We start from the raw sequence: 13212 nt of genomic DNA, 5'->3' as shown, positions 1-13212 counted from the left end.
AGTTACCACATTTGTTTGTATTTGCTTTAATTTACTTTTTAAATTAAATGTCCATGTCTGTATTTATTGGTTTTGTGACATTCTGTGCTCATTAGGTCTTGCCTGCACCAGCGCACTAAAGTATGAACTCTTGCTTGCGAGAGATATTATATACAACAAAGGGTTTGCGGCTTGCCTATTGCTTAACATTAGTTGTCTTTATTTCCACTCATGTTTGCTGTCTTTTAATTGGCCAGTGCATGCTGGCTTCACTTTTTCTTCTTTCAGATGGAGAATGGAGTAAGTATTGATTGCTTCAGCTTGATTGCTGTACATCCCCTGATTTACTATGATTGAGGTCCTACTTTTATTTTTTCTTCTTCCCTATCGTCCTTGTTGAATCTCTTGCCATTGGTAACTATGTTTTACTGTGCCACATGCATTTAAAAGAAGCCCTTTCCTCCTTTGAAATGGATCATTGTGACAACAGATGTTATCTGCTTTTATTGTGACAACAAATGTTATCTGCTTCCAAATTTATTTTCACTATGACACAGACATGGGAACAATTGCTTTATTTATGAGATTGAATGTTTTGCCAAATGGCATATTTTTTTCTTTTACAAACATGGGGGATTAATGGATTTGCTCAGAATCACAGGGAGTGTATTGCCAAGACCTAACAATCATTGCCAAAGCCAATAGGTCTTGCCTTTAAGACTGTTAGCTCTGTTATAACCTTTTGTTCATGCTGTACAGCACGGGCATTGCTGACTTTGACAATGATTTGTAGCCATGTTGTATAGCAGCATGACTGCTGTGCAGCATGGCTAAAAATAGTACTAAAATAAAAAACATGCATACAGAGCGAATGCGAGGAGAAAGACCTCTGACCCTCGGTCACTGGCCTGCTCTCTCCCCAGCAGCTCTGTCCAAGCCCCAGCCTCTGTCCGAGAGGAGTTTGAGGCAGCTGTCTTGCACCGTTGTGCCTTTTGCTGCCTCTGCTCGCTTCCTGCTACCGGCACCTACTTGCTGCAGTGCTGGTATTCACTGTAACTGTGCTTACTGTATGTCCTACCAATATACTGTTTTCTTTCTTTAGGGTCTTCTTTCCACTCTTTCCATTCCATTCCTGCCTCTCTCTCCCCGCTGCTGCTGCCCCTGCGGCCCCTCCCCCCGTTCACACCCCTTCCTGCCTCCCAGCTGATGTCCCTCCCCCCTCCCCTACTGAAAGGAGGCCACTGCACGTTTGTGCAGCGGATGTGCCACCGGCGCACAGAAGGCACCCCAAAGGCAAGCCCATCTGCGCCCATCGCCGCCTGTCTGCGAGCTGACCGCGATCAGCGCCAGGGACCCTGCACCAGGGACTCCCCCCTTACCGCACAGCCGCCCTCCAGGCACTCAATACCGGAAGACGCGGAGCCTGCCAACATGCCTCGCTGAACATCACCCACGGCTAGTTCTTCTGCCTCCACTGACATCAGACCTTCACCACCACCACGGCTTCCAACACCACCAACGCCAACGCCAGCACCACCAACACCCTAAGATGCATTCTCCTCAGCGTGCGCTCCGTACATAAACACACCATGGAAATCGGGAACCTACTCGACTCCCTCTCACCAGACATCGCCTTCTTTACGGAGACCTGGACCAATGCTTCTTCTGCCCCCGGCATTAACACCGCCATCCCAGATGGATACAATATCCAGAGAAAGGACCAAACCACCCACCCAGGAGGGGGCCTCCCCATCGCTCACAAGAGCATCCTCTGCCTCACCACCTCCAGCGAAACCTTCCCCTCCGCCGAACACCTGAACTTCCAGATCCAGTCCAGCCCCAACGCCACGCTCCAAGGAACCCTAGACTATAGCCTCCCCGGCCCCTGAACACCCTTCGCCACCACCATCTGCGACTTCATCGCACCCCATGCCATCGCATCAATGAACTACATACTCATTGAAGACCTTTACCTCGACAACCCCAGCGATCCCAACTCCACCATCTTCTGCGACAACCTCGCCAACATCGGATTCAACCAACTCATCACCACTCTGACACACAGAGCAGGACATACTCTCGACCCCATCTTCGCAGCGGGTAACAATGTTCACTTCAGCCATACAACACAACCACCATGGACCAACCACCACTGCGTTCACTTCATTGTCGACAAACCCTAAGCACCAAAACCAGCCCACCGCCCACCACAAAGGAACTGGAGAAAGGTTACTGACAAGCAACTGAACTCCACCCTCACCCGAGACAACTACACCTGGGCATATGACGCAAACATCGCAGCCAAAGGACTCCACACTTGGATCTCCAACTGTGAAGACGAGCTCGCCCGCTACGCAACCCGGGCAAACAGTGACCCAGAAAAGCCACCTGGTTCACCACCGATCTCCAAGAAGCTAGGCGCACCTGCAGACGTCTGGAGAAGAACTGGAGGAACACCAAGACAACCGATAACTACTCCACCTACAAGGAAGCTGTGATGGACTACCACAACAAAATCAGAACAACCAAAAGGAACTTCATCCACAACAAAACCCATGCAAACTCCACCAACTCCAAGGAACTCTTCAGTGTCATGCTGGAATTCACCAACCCATGAAGCAAAGCCACAGACATCACTCTGTCCCAAGACCTCTGCGACAAGCTGAGAACCTACTTCCACCTCAAGATCAGAACACTCTATGACAACTTTGTCAACCACCCACAAGACACCACAGCTGGCCCCAAGAGACACCAGCCAACCCACCATCTCCAACTGGTCACCAATCACAACCGAGGACATTGCCAGGACCATGAAAGGCATTCACTCGGGGGCCCCCACCAACCCCTGCCCCTGCACATCTACCAGAGAGCCGCAGACACCATCTTACCTAAACTGCAACGCACCATCAACATCACTTTTACAACAGGCACCTTCCCAGACGACTGGAAGGGCGCAGAAGTCAGGCCCTTGCTCAAGAGGCCCAAGGACGACCCCACCGACCTCAAGAACTACAGTCCCATCTTGCTCCATCCCCTTCGCAGCCAAATTGGCAGAGAAAGCAGTCAACAGGGAACTGACAATATTCATCGAAGAGAACGCCATCCTTGATCCGTCCCAATCCGGATTCCAAGCAATCACAGCACCAAGACCGCCCTGCTTGCCGCCACAGATGACATCCGCACCCTCCTGAACCAAGGCCACTCCGCAGCCCTCATCCTCATCGACCTGTCTGCAGCCTTCGACACCGTCTCTCACCACACACTAGTCACCAGACTACACGACGCCGGCATACAAGGAACAGCCCTGGACTGGATCTGATTGTTCCTCACCGGAAGAAGCCAAAGCATCAGACTACCGCCCTTCCTCTCCGCCCCCTCGGAACTCACCTGTGGAGTCACAAAGGGATATTCACTGAGCCCGGCCCTTTTCAAGATCTACATGGCACCCCTCACAGCCATCGTACGACAACACTGCCTCAACATCATATCCTACGCTGACAACACCCAGCTCATCCTCTCCCTCACCAGAGACTCCACCACCGCAAAACTCAACTTCCAGAGAGGAATGCAAGACATCGCAGTCTGGATGACCAACAGCTGCCTAAAACTCAATACCGAGAAGACAGAAGTCCTCGTCCTCGGAACCACCCTTTCAGCATGGGACAACACTTGGTGGCCCACCGCCCTCGGAAGCCCTCCTACCCCCTCAGACCACGCCAAAAACCTCGGCATCATACTCGATTCATCACTTGCAATGTACCGACAGGTCAACGCTGTCACTACCAGCTGCTTCAACACCGTCCGCATCCTTCGCAAGGCCTTCAAATGGTTCCCCCTGAGTCAAGGAAGACAGGCTCTCACGCACTCATCACAAGCAGACTGGACTATGGAAACGCACTCTACGCCAGCATCAACAAGTTCCTACTCCGTAAACTCCAGACAATACAGAACACCGTGGCCAGACTCGTCTCCGGAATCCCCCGGCATGAACACATCAACCACCACCTGCGGAGACTCCACTGGCTCCCCGTGGAGAAGATAGTCACCTTTAAAATCCTCACACCCATGCCTACGGACCGGAATACCTCAACAACAGAATAAACTTGCACGTGCCCAAAAGAAACCTCAGATTGTCCAACCTTGCACTGCCTGAAACCCCGTGCATCCACAGAGCCAGAGCAGGCGGAAGATCGTTCTCTCACATAGCAGCCAAGACCTCGTACGAGCTACTGGCAAACATCAGACGGGCCCCCTCCCTGAACACCTTCAGGAAGACTCTCAAGACTCTCAAGACCAGGCTCTTCGGCTAAACAGATCTGCGGACCCATCCCCTCAGCGCCTTGAGACTCTCACGAGTGAGTAACGCACTTACAATTCCCTGATTGATTGATTGATTGATTTAATGCACTTTTTTAAAAATGCAATATCCCTAGCTGCATCATAGTGCTATCTTAAATTAGCTTTAGCCACACTGCTAAGCATCTGCGCTGCTGTACATCATGGGTACAAAACATTGCCAAAGCCTACATCTCTCACAGCCGAGACCTTTTAGATTTGCCAATGATTATTTTTGTTTCACGTATGTTTTTGGGTGGAGGAGAAATTTGGGGTTCGTTTCTCTGGTTTTGCGTTTGTCTAGATTTCTGTTATTTCATGAAATTAAGGGCTGCAAATTCACACTAGCAGCTTTTTCAGTGGGAAAAAACTGCATCTTATTATCTATCATGTGCAAAAATCGCATTCTTCAGTCAATGAATGTGCAAAGTTCAGCAACTCACTTTCCATACTCCTGATGTAGATAGACTGATTTAATGGGAAGTTTTTCACATTACCATGCACTAGTAAAATTCCTTCAAGATCAGCATGAAACTGTAAATAGAGAACAATACCTGACATTGGCCAGCTGAAAGCATCCAGGGTAAGAATAGGGTGAAATAGAAAAGGGACCACTTCATGTTGAGGAATGTCAGGAGGAAATGTAAGGCAGGGATCTATATGGCCTTCATTTGATGCCTGAGAGGAGAGCGTACCATTTATCCAGAGCCCCTGTCAGAAAGATGCCAGAGAGAGGGGGTCATTTATAAATATTTGTGCTGAACGTTCGTGGAGGCGAGCCAGAAGCTTCTAGTCCTCCAATGTTTACATCACAATAAATGCATGGCTAAATAGGCAATGCGTCAGTCAATCAATAACCAATCAATGCGATGCTGAAGGAGGCTGCGGCACGTGCTGTCCCCTGCGGTCCTGCCCTATTCATTGGGGCTGATGGGCCCGCAGAGCCGGTGGGGGGAGGCGGAGGACTAATGAAAGACAGGGGGAGAGAGAAGAACCGGAGGGAGAGAGGGCGGCGTGAAAGAGATAGAGGTAGGACTGAGAGAAGTAGAAGGTATTGAGAGGAATAGTGGTGAATACACCTATGCTCTATAGTGCAAACTGCTTGTGGGAAATATTTAAAAATAAAACCAGGCGGCTTTGGGACTGCTGCTCTAAAGCAGGACATGATCAGTTTGAATCTTTGCCAGAACAGTTGAGACCAGTAAACCACAGCATCTAAATATAGTCTGACAGAAACTTTTTGCCCTTAATGTCGCTCATCAAAATAAAACTGAAATTATGTACCCAATTAACCAATAGTTTTGAAAGTGATATTTAAGTCGGACAAAAATGTTGCTAACAATATTCTAACACACAACCATCACGGCCTTGACTGACGCCATAGGCAAATCTGCTCCACCTAAAAGGGGTTCACATCACTGTGAGGAGCAGGCTTCATGGGGTGACCTGTGACACTGGGGTGCACGGTGACCAGGAAGCACCCCATCAGCCTGCAGCTTTCCCCAGAGAGGTGACACCCAACACAGAGACGCTCTCCTTAAATCCAGTCAGCTGTTGGGGGCTCCCCAGGGCACACACTGACTTCCCTTCATGTAGCAATATTTACATTATATAAATCTACCTGCTTGTGCTGCTCCTGGGCCATTCCACACTCACTTTCAGCGGTGTGTGCCCAGCACCATTACAGAATCATTCATTGCTTCATCTGGGCATGCTCTGAACCTCAGTGTGAGGCCTGCCCGGGGTACCTGTGCATTATATCTAGGGTGACCAGAATTTTAAAGGCAAAAACCGGGACATTTCACAAAAATAGAAGAAGAACTACAATTTTACTTCCTCAGCAGAGAATTACCGAACAGGCAGTAAGGACATATATAAAATGCAATTTTTAAACCCAGTAGCTAGCCAGTTAATTAAATTGCTTTCTTGAAACAATTGTTAACTATCCCTGCTTTGTAAAACATAAAAAACACCTCCCACCGTTTTCAGTCGACCCTCTTAAAAAACCGGGACATGAGCTACATTTCTTGAAATTTGCTGGGACAGCTGTTTAAAAACTGGAACCATCCTGGCACAATGGGGACGCCTGGTCACCCTATTTATATCAGTAATGAAGAAAGACTTCTTACACTTCACCGTGTAAGCAGTAAAGCCACCTCTAGCCAAGTGTCCACCCTGACTGACCCAACCTCTAGCCTGAGATCAGCTGTGGGGGCCCTCTCTCCAAGTACGAAAAGCTTCTTCTGGCTACCAGTGATGAATGTGAGCCGGTGGTTGCAGGTGGTGCCCAATCACACTCATTTTTGGGAACTAGCACTTATTTTTCCTCCTCAAACTAATCCAGACCCACAGAGACAGACAAACATTAAAAAAAAGAAAGAAGGAGAAAGAGAAATTTGGAGAAACTGCGACAAAGAGAGAAAGCAGGATGGAAATGAGCCTGCAAAAGTGAGTCATAAGGGCAGGGAGAACCTGGTGCTTGATTAAAGAGGCCTGAGGTAGCATCAAGACTACACAGCCTTGGTATTCAGTGCCCAGACCTTTGATAGTGATGGCAGCGGGCTTCTAAACAAAACTTTGTGCTCTGGCGCTTATTCTTTCACAAATTAAGCACTGCGAACAACTCTTTTCTAGACATATGTTATGTTATGTTATGTTAAAATCAATTTATAAAGCGCTCGTACGCCCGTGGGCTTCATGGCGCTAAGATAGCATACTGAGTTAACATTTGACAATGATATTCACAGTGTTCTGAAGGTGAGTGCAGATTTGATTTTGGGCAAGGCAGGCTCAGCCTTTTACCCTTTTGAAATTGGTAAAAAAAGGGTACCATTACCTCCTCGTCCTGGTCTCCCCGTCCCATTCCTGAAACATGAGCAGCTAGTCTGCTCTACAGAACCCCTACCTAGCTGAGCTGTTGGCACTTCCCCCTAGGATGACGTCACCATCACGTGACTACAAAAGGGGGAAGTGCCGGAAGAATCATCCTGTTTTTTCTATTCTGCAGTCTACGACCGCGTTCTTGGCTGTGCTGTTTGGAGGCTTCCTGTGTCCTGGTAAGTCTCCTGGCTGTTTTACTTTGTTTTTGCAGCGACCTGCTCTAGCGGCCGCCTGTGCTTGTTGCGCTGCCTTTCCCCCACACTGGCTCCGTTTTGGGGACTTGTTTCTTTCACGCGGCTCGCGTTAGCGGCCGGCTCTGTTTGGGGGCACTCCTTTACACACGGCTCGCGTTAGCGGCCGTTTTTGGTGTTTGTGCTTCGTGATGCTCACCTGACTTGGGTTGGTCTGCTCCAGCGGCCGTTCCTGGGCTTTCTCCGGTCCTTTTTTGCCCTGCTATAGCGGGCAGGGGCTGTTCTGTGGAGTTTGGTGTCCTGCATCCTCTTAAGGGGCGATTTTGGCGGCTGGCTGGGCTTTTTATGCCGGCCTGGTTTTTTTTTTTTTTTTTTTCTCCTCCCACAGGTGTTCGGGTCCTCGGCTATATCTGGGGTCCTTGTTGGGATGTTTTTTGTCCTTGTTGGTGCCTGTTGGGAGTGTTGTTTGGACTTTTTTGGCTTCCGCTATGGATTCGGATGCTTCTTCTTCTGCGGCTCCTCTTGATGCCCTGCGCCTCATTATTATTGAGGCTGTGGCTGCTGCTTTCCTGGCTAGGGACGCGGCTGGGCCTCCTCCCAAGGTGCCTCGTGTATCTTTAGATCCACAAGTTGCTCCTGAGGATGACGTTGATCCTGGTGAGGATGAGGGTGTCCGTGGTCGTTTTGTTCAGGGTGCTGAGCTCGCTGACCTGTTTACCCATGTGAGGTCCAACTTGGGTTTTTCTCCTCCTGCGGATGCTGTTGTTGAGGATGACTTTTTTACACAGTATGTCCAGCCTGCTCCGGATACTTTGCCTTTGCATGGTGCAGTGCGCAATGTGCTGTCTCACGAGTGGAAGGAGGTGGACAAGTCTTCTTTCCCTCGTTTCCTGTCCAGACGTTACCCTCTTGAGGGTTTTGCGGATGAGTTCCCTCAGTCTGTGAAAGTGGACAATTTGATGGCTGGCCTTTCCTCTCAGGGTTTGGTTGTTTCTGAAGACGCCCTTCCTGCGGACGCTGTGGATAAGCGTGTTGAGAGGGCTGTGAAGCGTTCCTATGCTGCTTCTAATTTCTCTGTCCGGGCGACTGCGTATTCCAACTATATGGTTCAGTCGCTCCTTAAGGACTTCCAGTCTCTGTCTGTTCTGCTGAACGACGGCGAGGATGCCACTCCTCTTCTGTCTTTGATGGAGTTGCAGGTGCGTTACCTATCGGACATTTCCTTCGACAATTTGGGGGCGGCGGCCGCCGCTTCTGGTGCTTCCATTGCTGCCCGGCGTCATATTTGGATGCGTTCCTGGAAGGCGGACTCTTCGCAGAAGTCGGTCCTACTTAAGTTGCCTTTTGAAGGTTCTAAGGTGTTCGGTCCTCAGCTGGAGGGCATGGTCAAGCAGTCCGCGGAGAACCGCAAGCTGGTGGCTCCGGTCCGTCCTCCTGCCCGGGGGCGCGGATTTGGTTATCGTCGCGCTTTTGGGCCTCCTGCTCGTGGCGCTTCTCAGCCCTTTCGAGGCAGGGGTCGTGGCCGGGGGGCCCCTGGAAGTGCCAAGCCCCGGGCCGCTGCCAGTGTTGCCACTACCGCTTCCTCCTCTTCACAATGACTGTCTGCCTTTGCCCGTTGGTGGTCGACTCCAGTGCTTCCGCGCCCAGTGGTTATCGGTTCCGGATGCCTGGGCGGTTCAGACTGTTTCAGAGGGTTGCCGGATAGAGTTTTCCTCTCCTCCTCCTCCGGGTTTTGTTCGGACTCCGCTGCCCCGTCTTCCCTTGCGAAGAGTAGCTTTGTTGTCGGGGGTTCAACTCCTGTTGCAGAAAAATGCTATTGTGGAGGTTCCGCCTCTGGAAAGGGGCGAGGGTTGCTACTCGATCCTATTTCTGGTTTCCAAGAAGGACACTTCGGATCTTCGTCCTGTTCTGGATCTGAAGCGTGTCAACCGCTTCGTAGTCCATCGCCCTTTCAAGATGGTGACCCTCCAGTCCATCCTGCCACTGGTCCTTCCGGGTGGCTTCCTGGCGTCCCTGGATTTGATGGATGCATACCTGCATGTTCCTATCCATCCTGCCGACCAGCGTTTTCTGCGCTTTGCTGTGGAGTCCCATCACTACCAGTTCCGGGTGCTGCCTTTCGGCCTGTCCTCGGCGCCCAGGGTGTTCACCAAGCTCCTGGCCCCTCTGGTGGGTATTCTTCATTCCAGGGGGCTGCTGGTGTTTCCATATCTGGATGACTGGTTGGTTGTCTCTCCCTCTTTTTCGCAGGCTCTGTCGGATGTGGCCCAGGTGTGCCATCTGCTGGGTTCCTTTGGCTTCCTTCTCAACCACCGGAAGTCCTCCCTGGTGCCCTCTCAGTCCCTGAAGTTCCTGGGGGCTTTCTTCCGGATGGACCTGGGCATGGTGTTCCTCTCCCAGAAGCGCCAGTTGACTTTGTTTCGCCACCTTTCTTGGCTTCTTTCCCAGTCGCAGGTGTCTGCCCGTCTCTGGTTGCGGAGTCAGGGGGAGATGGCGTCCACTCTGCATCTCCTTCCTTGGGCCAGGCTTCATCTGTACCCCCTGTTGCATCATGTCCTGTCTCACTGGGATCCCGCCTCCTTGGACTACGAGACTCTGATCCCTGTCACTCCGGGGATTCGGGCGGATCTACAGTGGTGGTTGTCTCCTCTCTCCCTTTCCGGGGGGTTCGATCTCCTTCCCCCTCAGTCTGTGGTCGTGGTGTCCACGGATGCGAGTGCATTGGGTTGGGGGGCTGTTCTGGGTTCTTCCAAGGGTCAGGGTCGGTGGTCCCGATTCGAGTCCCTACAGTCCTCGAACTAGAAGGAGTTGCGAGCGGTCTGGCTTGCTCTCCTTTGGTTCGCTCCTCTCCTTCGGGGTCGGGCGGTCTCGGTGCAGACAGACAATCAGGTGGTTCGCTCCTATGTGAATCACCTGGGGGGCATGTGTCATTCTCTCTTTCTCCTGTCCCGGGAGATCGGCCTTTGGGCCGAGTCGAATCTGTTGTCTCTGACAGTGGTCTATCTTCCGGGGAAGGAGAATGGGCCTGCGGATACTTTGAGCAGGGTGTTCCCCTCCTCGGTGTCCCTCTGTCTGTCCCCGGATCTGTTCGGGCAGATTGTCCTTCGGTTCCACCTTCCTTGGTTGGATCTTTTTGCCTCGGAGGATTCCGCCCTTCTTCCTCTGTTTTGCAGCATCATTCCGTCTCCAATAGCTTGGGCGACCGATGCTTTCTCGATTCCTTGGTCGGGGGGTCTGCTGTTTGCCTTCCCTCCCTTTGCCTTGATTCCGAGGGTCCTCCGGAAGATTCGTTTGGATCGGGCGGAGGTTCTCCTGGTGGTTCCGGAGTGGTCTCGGCAGTCTTGGTTTCCCCTGCTGCTGACTTTTGCCGTTTGCCCTCATTGGAGGTTTCCCCTGTCTCCCTCCCCCCTGCGGGCTCCTCTTCTCAGTCTTGCCTCCCTGCGTCGCCTCCGGCTGGGGGTTTGGCACTTGAGAGGTTGAGTTTGCTGGGTCTGGGTTGCTCATTGGAGGTTGCCCAGTGTCTTCAGCTTTCCCGGGGTCCGTCCGCCTTGAAGTCTTATGCCCGTCACTGGAAGAATTTTTCCACCTGGTGTCATGGGAGGGATCTCTCTCCTGTGTCCTGTGAGGCAGTGCGGGTGTTGGACTTTTTACGGGATGGTTTTGTCTTGGGACTGGCTGTTTCTTCCCTGCGGGCGCAGTGGGCTGCCGTTCTTGCCTTTCGGGGTTCCTCTGTTTCATCTGTGTACCCCTTGGTGGCTCGCCTTCTGAGGAGTTTCTTGCTTCAACGTCCTGTCTCCCGTTCCCCTGTGCCTCCTTGGGATCTGCCCTTGGTTCTACGGGCTTTGACGGGTCCCCCGTTTGAGCTTTTGGACTCCGTGGCCCTGAAATTCCTTTCTGCCAAAGTTATCTTCCTGGTGGCCATTACCTCTGGGCGTAGGGTTGGTGAGATTGGTGCGCTGATGGCTTCCCCCCCCTTCTTGCGCTTCTGCGCTGACAAGGTCGTTCTCCGTCCGAGTCAGTTTTTTCTCCCTAAAGTGATTTCCACTTTTCACTGTCAGGAGGATATTGTTCTCCCTGTATTTTTTCCTGCTCCTGCCTCTCCTGAGAAGGAGCTCCTCCATTCTTTGGATGTGTTGAGGGCTCTCCACATCTACTTGGAGCGGACGGCTGGTTTCCGTAAGGTTGACTCCCTGTTCGTCACCTACGGCCTGTCGGGTCTAGGGCTTCGTCCTTCTTTGTCCTCCTTGTCTCGTTGGGTCAAGGGCGCAGTGGTTGCTGCTTATGATTCTGTCCAATGTCCCCTGCCTTCTACTGTTCAGGGTCGGTCGACTCGGAGCGTTTCGTCCTCCTGGGCCATGTTCAGGGGTGCCTCTTTGCGAGACATTTGCAATGCTGCTACGTGGGCTTCTCCCCACACATTTGTTGCCCATTATCGTCTGGAGTTGGGGATGGCGGCCTCCGCTGCCTTTGGGACTAGTGTCCTGTCTGCAGTGCTTGATTTATGATTTGTACTGTTTGATGTGATTAAAATGGACCTGTTTTTCTGGCATACTTCTGGTCTGTTTTCTTCTTACAATCACCATGTGCTTGGGTATGGGCTCATGTTTCAGGAATGGGACGGGGAGACCAGGACGAGAAGGTAATGCCCGGTTACTCACCGGTAATACCCATTACTCCGAGTCCTGGTTTCCCCGTCCCATTCCTGAGCCCTTCCCTCCCTCCCTGTTTTGGGTTTTCTGTGGGTGATTGTATGTGTTTCATTCTGTTGTCTTTGGTATTTTCAGGATGATTCTTCCGGCACTTCCCCCTTTTGTAGTCACGTGATGGTGACGTCATCCTAGGGGGAAGTGCCAACAGCTCAGCTAGGTAGGGGTTCTGTAGAGCAGACTAGCTGCTCATGTTTCAGGAATGGGACGGGGAGACCAGGACTCGGAGTAATGGGTATTACCGGTGAGTAACCGGGCATTAAATTTGGCAGAGTATGATGAAATACTAGTAAAATGGATATATGTCGTTGGTTAACGATTTTCTCAGAACATTGGAGATGGGGCTGAATTGCAGAAACTGCACTTGAGCAGCGCAAATCCATTTTTAACATTGTTGCTGCTTGTGGAATATAACATTGAGCAAATGGTATTTGGACTTAAGAAAACACAATACAAACGGTTCTGTGCTTTTTTTAATCACTTTTCAAATTCAAAAGACGGGAAAATATTTAATCAAAATAATTATTTTTCATTGAAGACTACATACGTATCAAAATAGTACTAGGCAGTTTGCCCTTTGTTTTCGTTTTGGCTTTTAAAGGGGTCTTCATGAACTAGGGCTTATTAAAAAAATCTGTTTGATACATACAAATTATTTTATTTGTAAACAAAATAGTGTGCTATGTCTTTTCTGTATTGGAATCTCAGTTCTCAATGACCAATCCTGTGTTTACGCAGGTACACAGGTACAAAATCCATTCTGAAATATATACTATGGCATTATTTGCTTGCTCCATTACTGATTGCACATGCACGCCAACTTGTTTGTAGCAGTGCAAGGTTTCCATAACAGGCTCTGGGTATAAAATGAGTAGTCCATTGCCCTGATGACAAATAATACCTTGTGATTTTTGGACTCGGCCCTCTGTGCGGTCACCCCTGAACATTTGCCCCCCTCCTGTTTTCTGAATTCATTTTTGTTTGCATTAGGAATCTGTGTACTTTACCAGTGCTACCTAGTTCTAAAGCGCTTGTGCTGTCCCCCTAAAATAAGGTAAAATTGTTCTAACTTGATTGGCAAATTGAATATGATTGTAAGTCCCTAGTATATGATACAACAT

This window comes from Lissotriton vulgaris, chromosome 5, assembly GCF_964263255.1.
Source record: "Lissotriton vulgaris chromosome 5, aLisVul1.2, whole genome shotgun sequence".
NCBI classification, from domain to species: Eukaryota; Metazoa; Chordata; class Amphibia; order Caudata; family Salamandridae; genus Lissotriton; species Lissotriton vulgaris.
The sequence above is the reverse complement of the archived record's forward strand: the minus strand, read 5'-3'. Positions refer to the sequence as shown.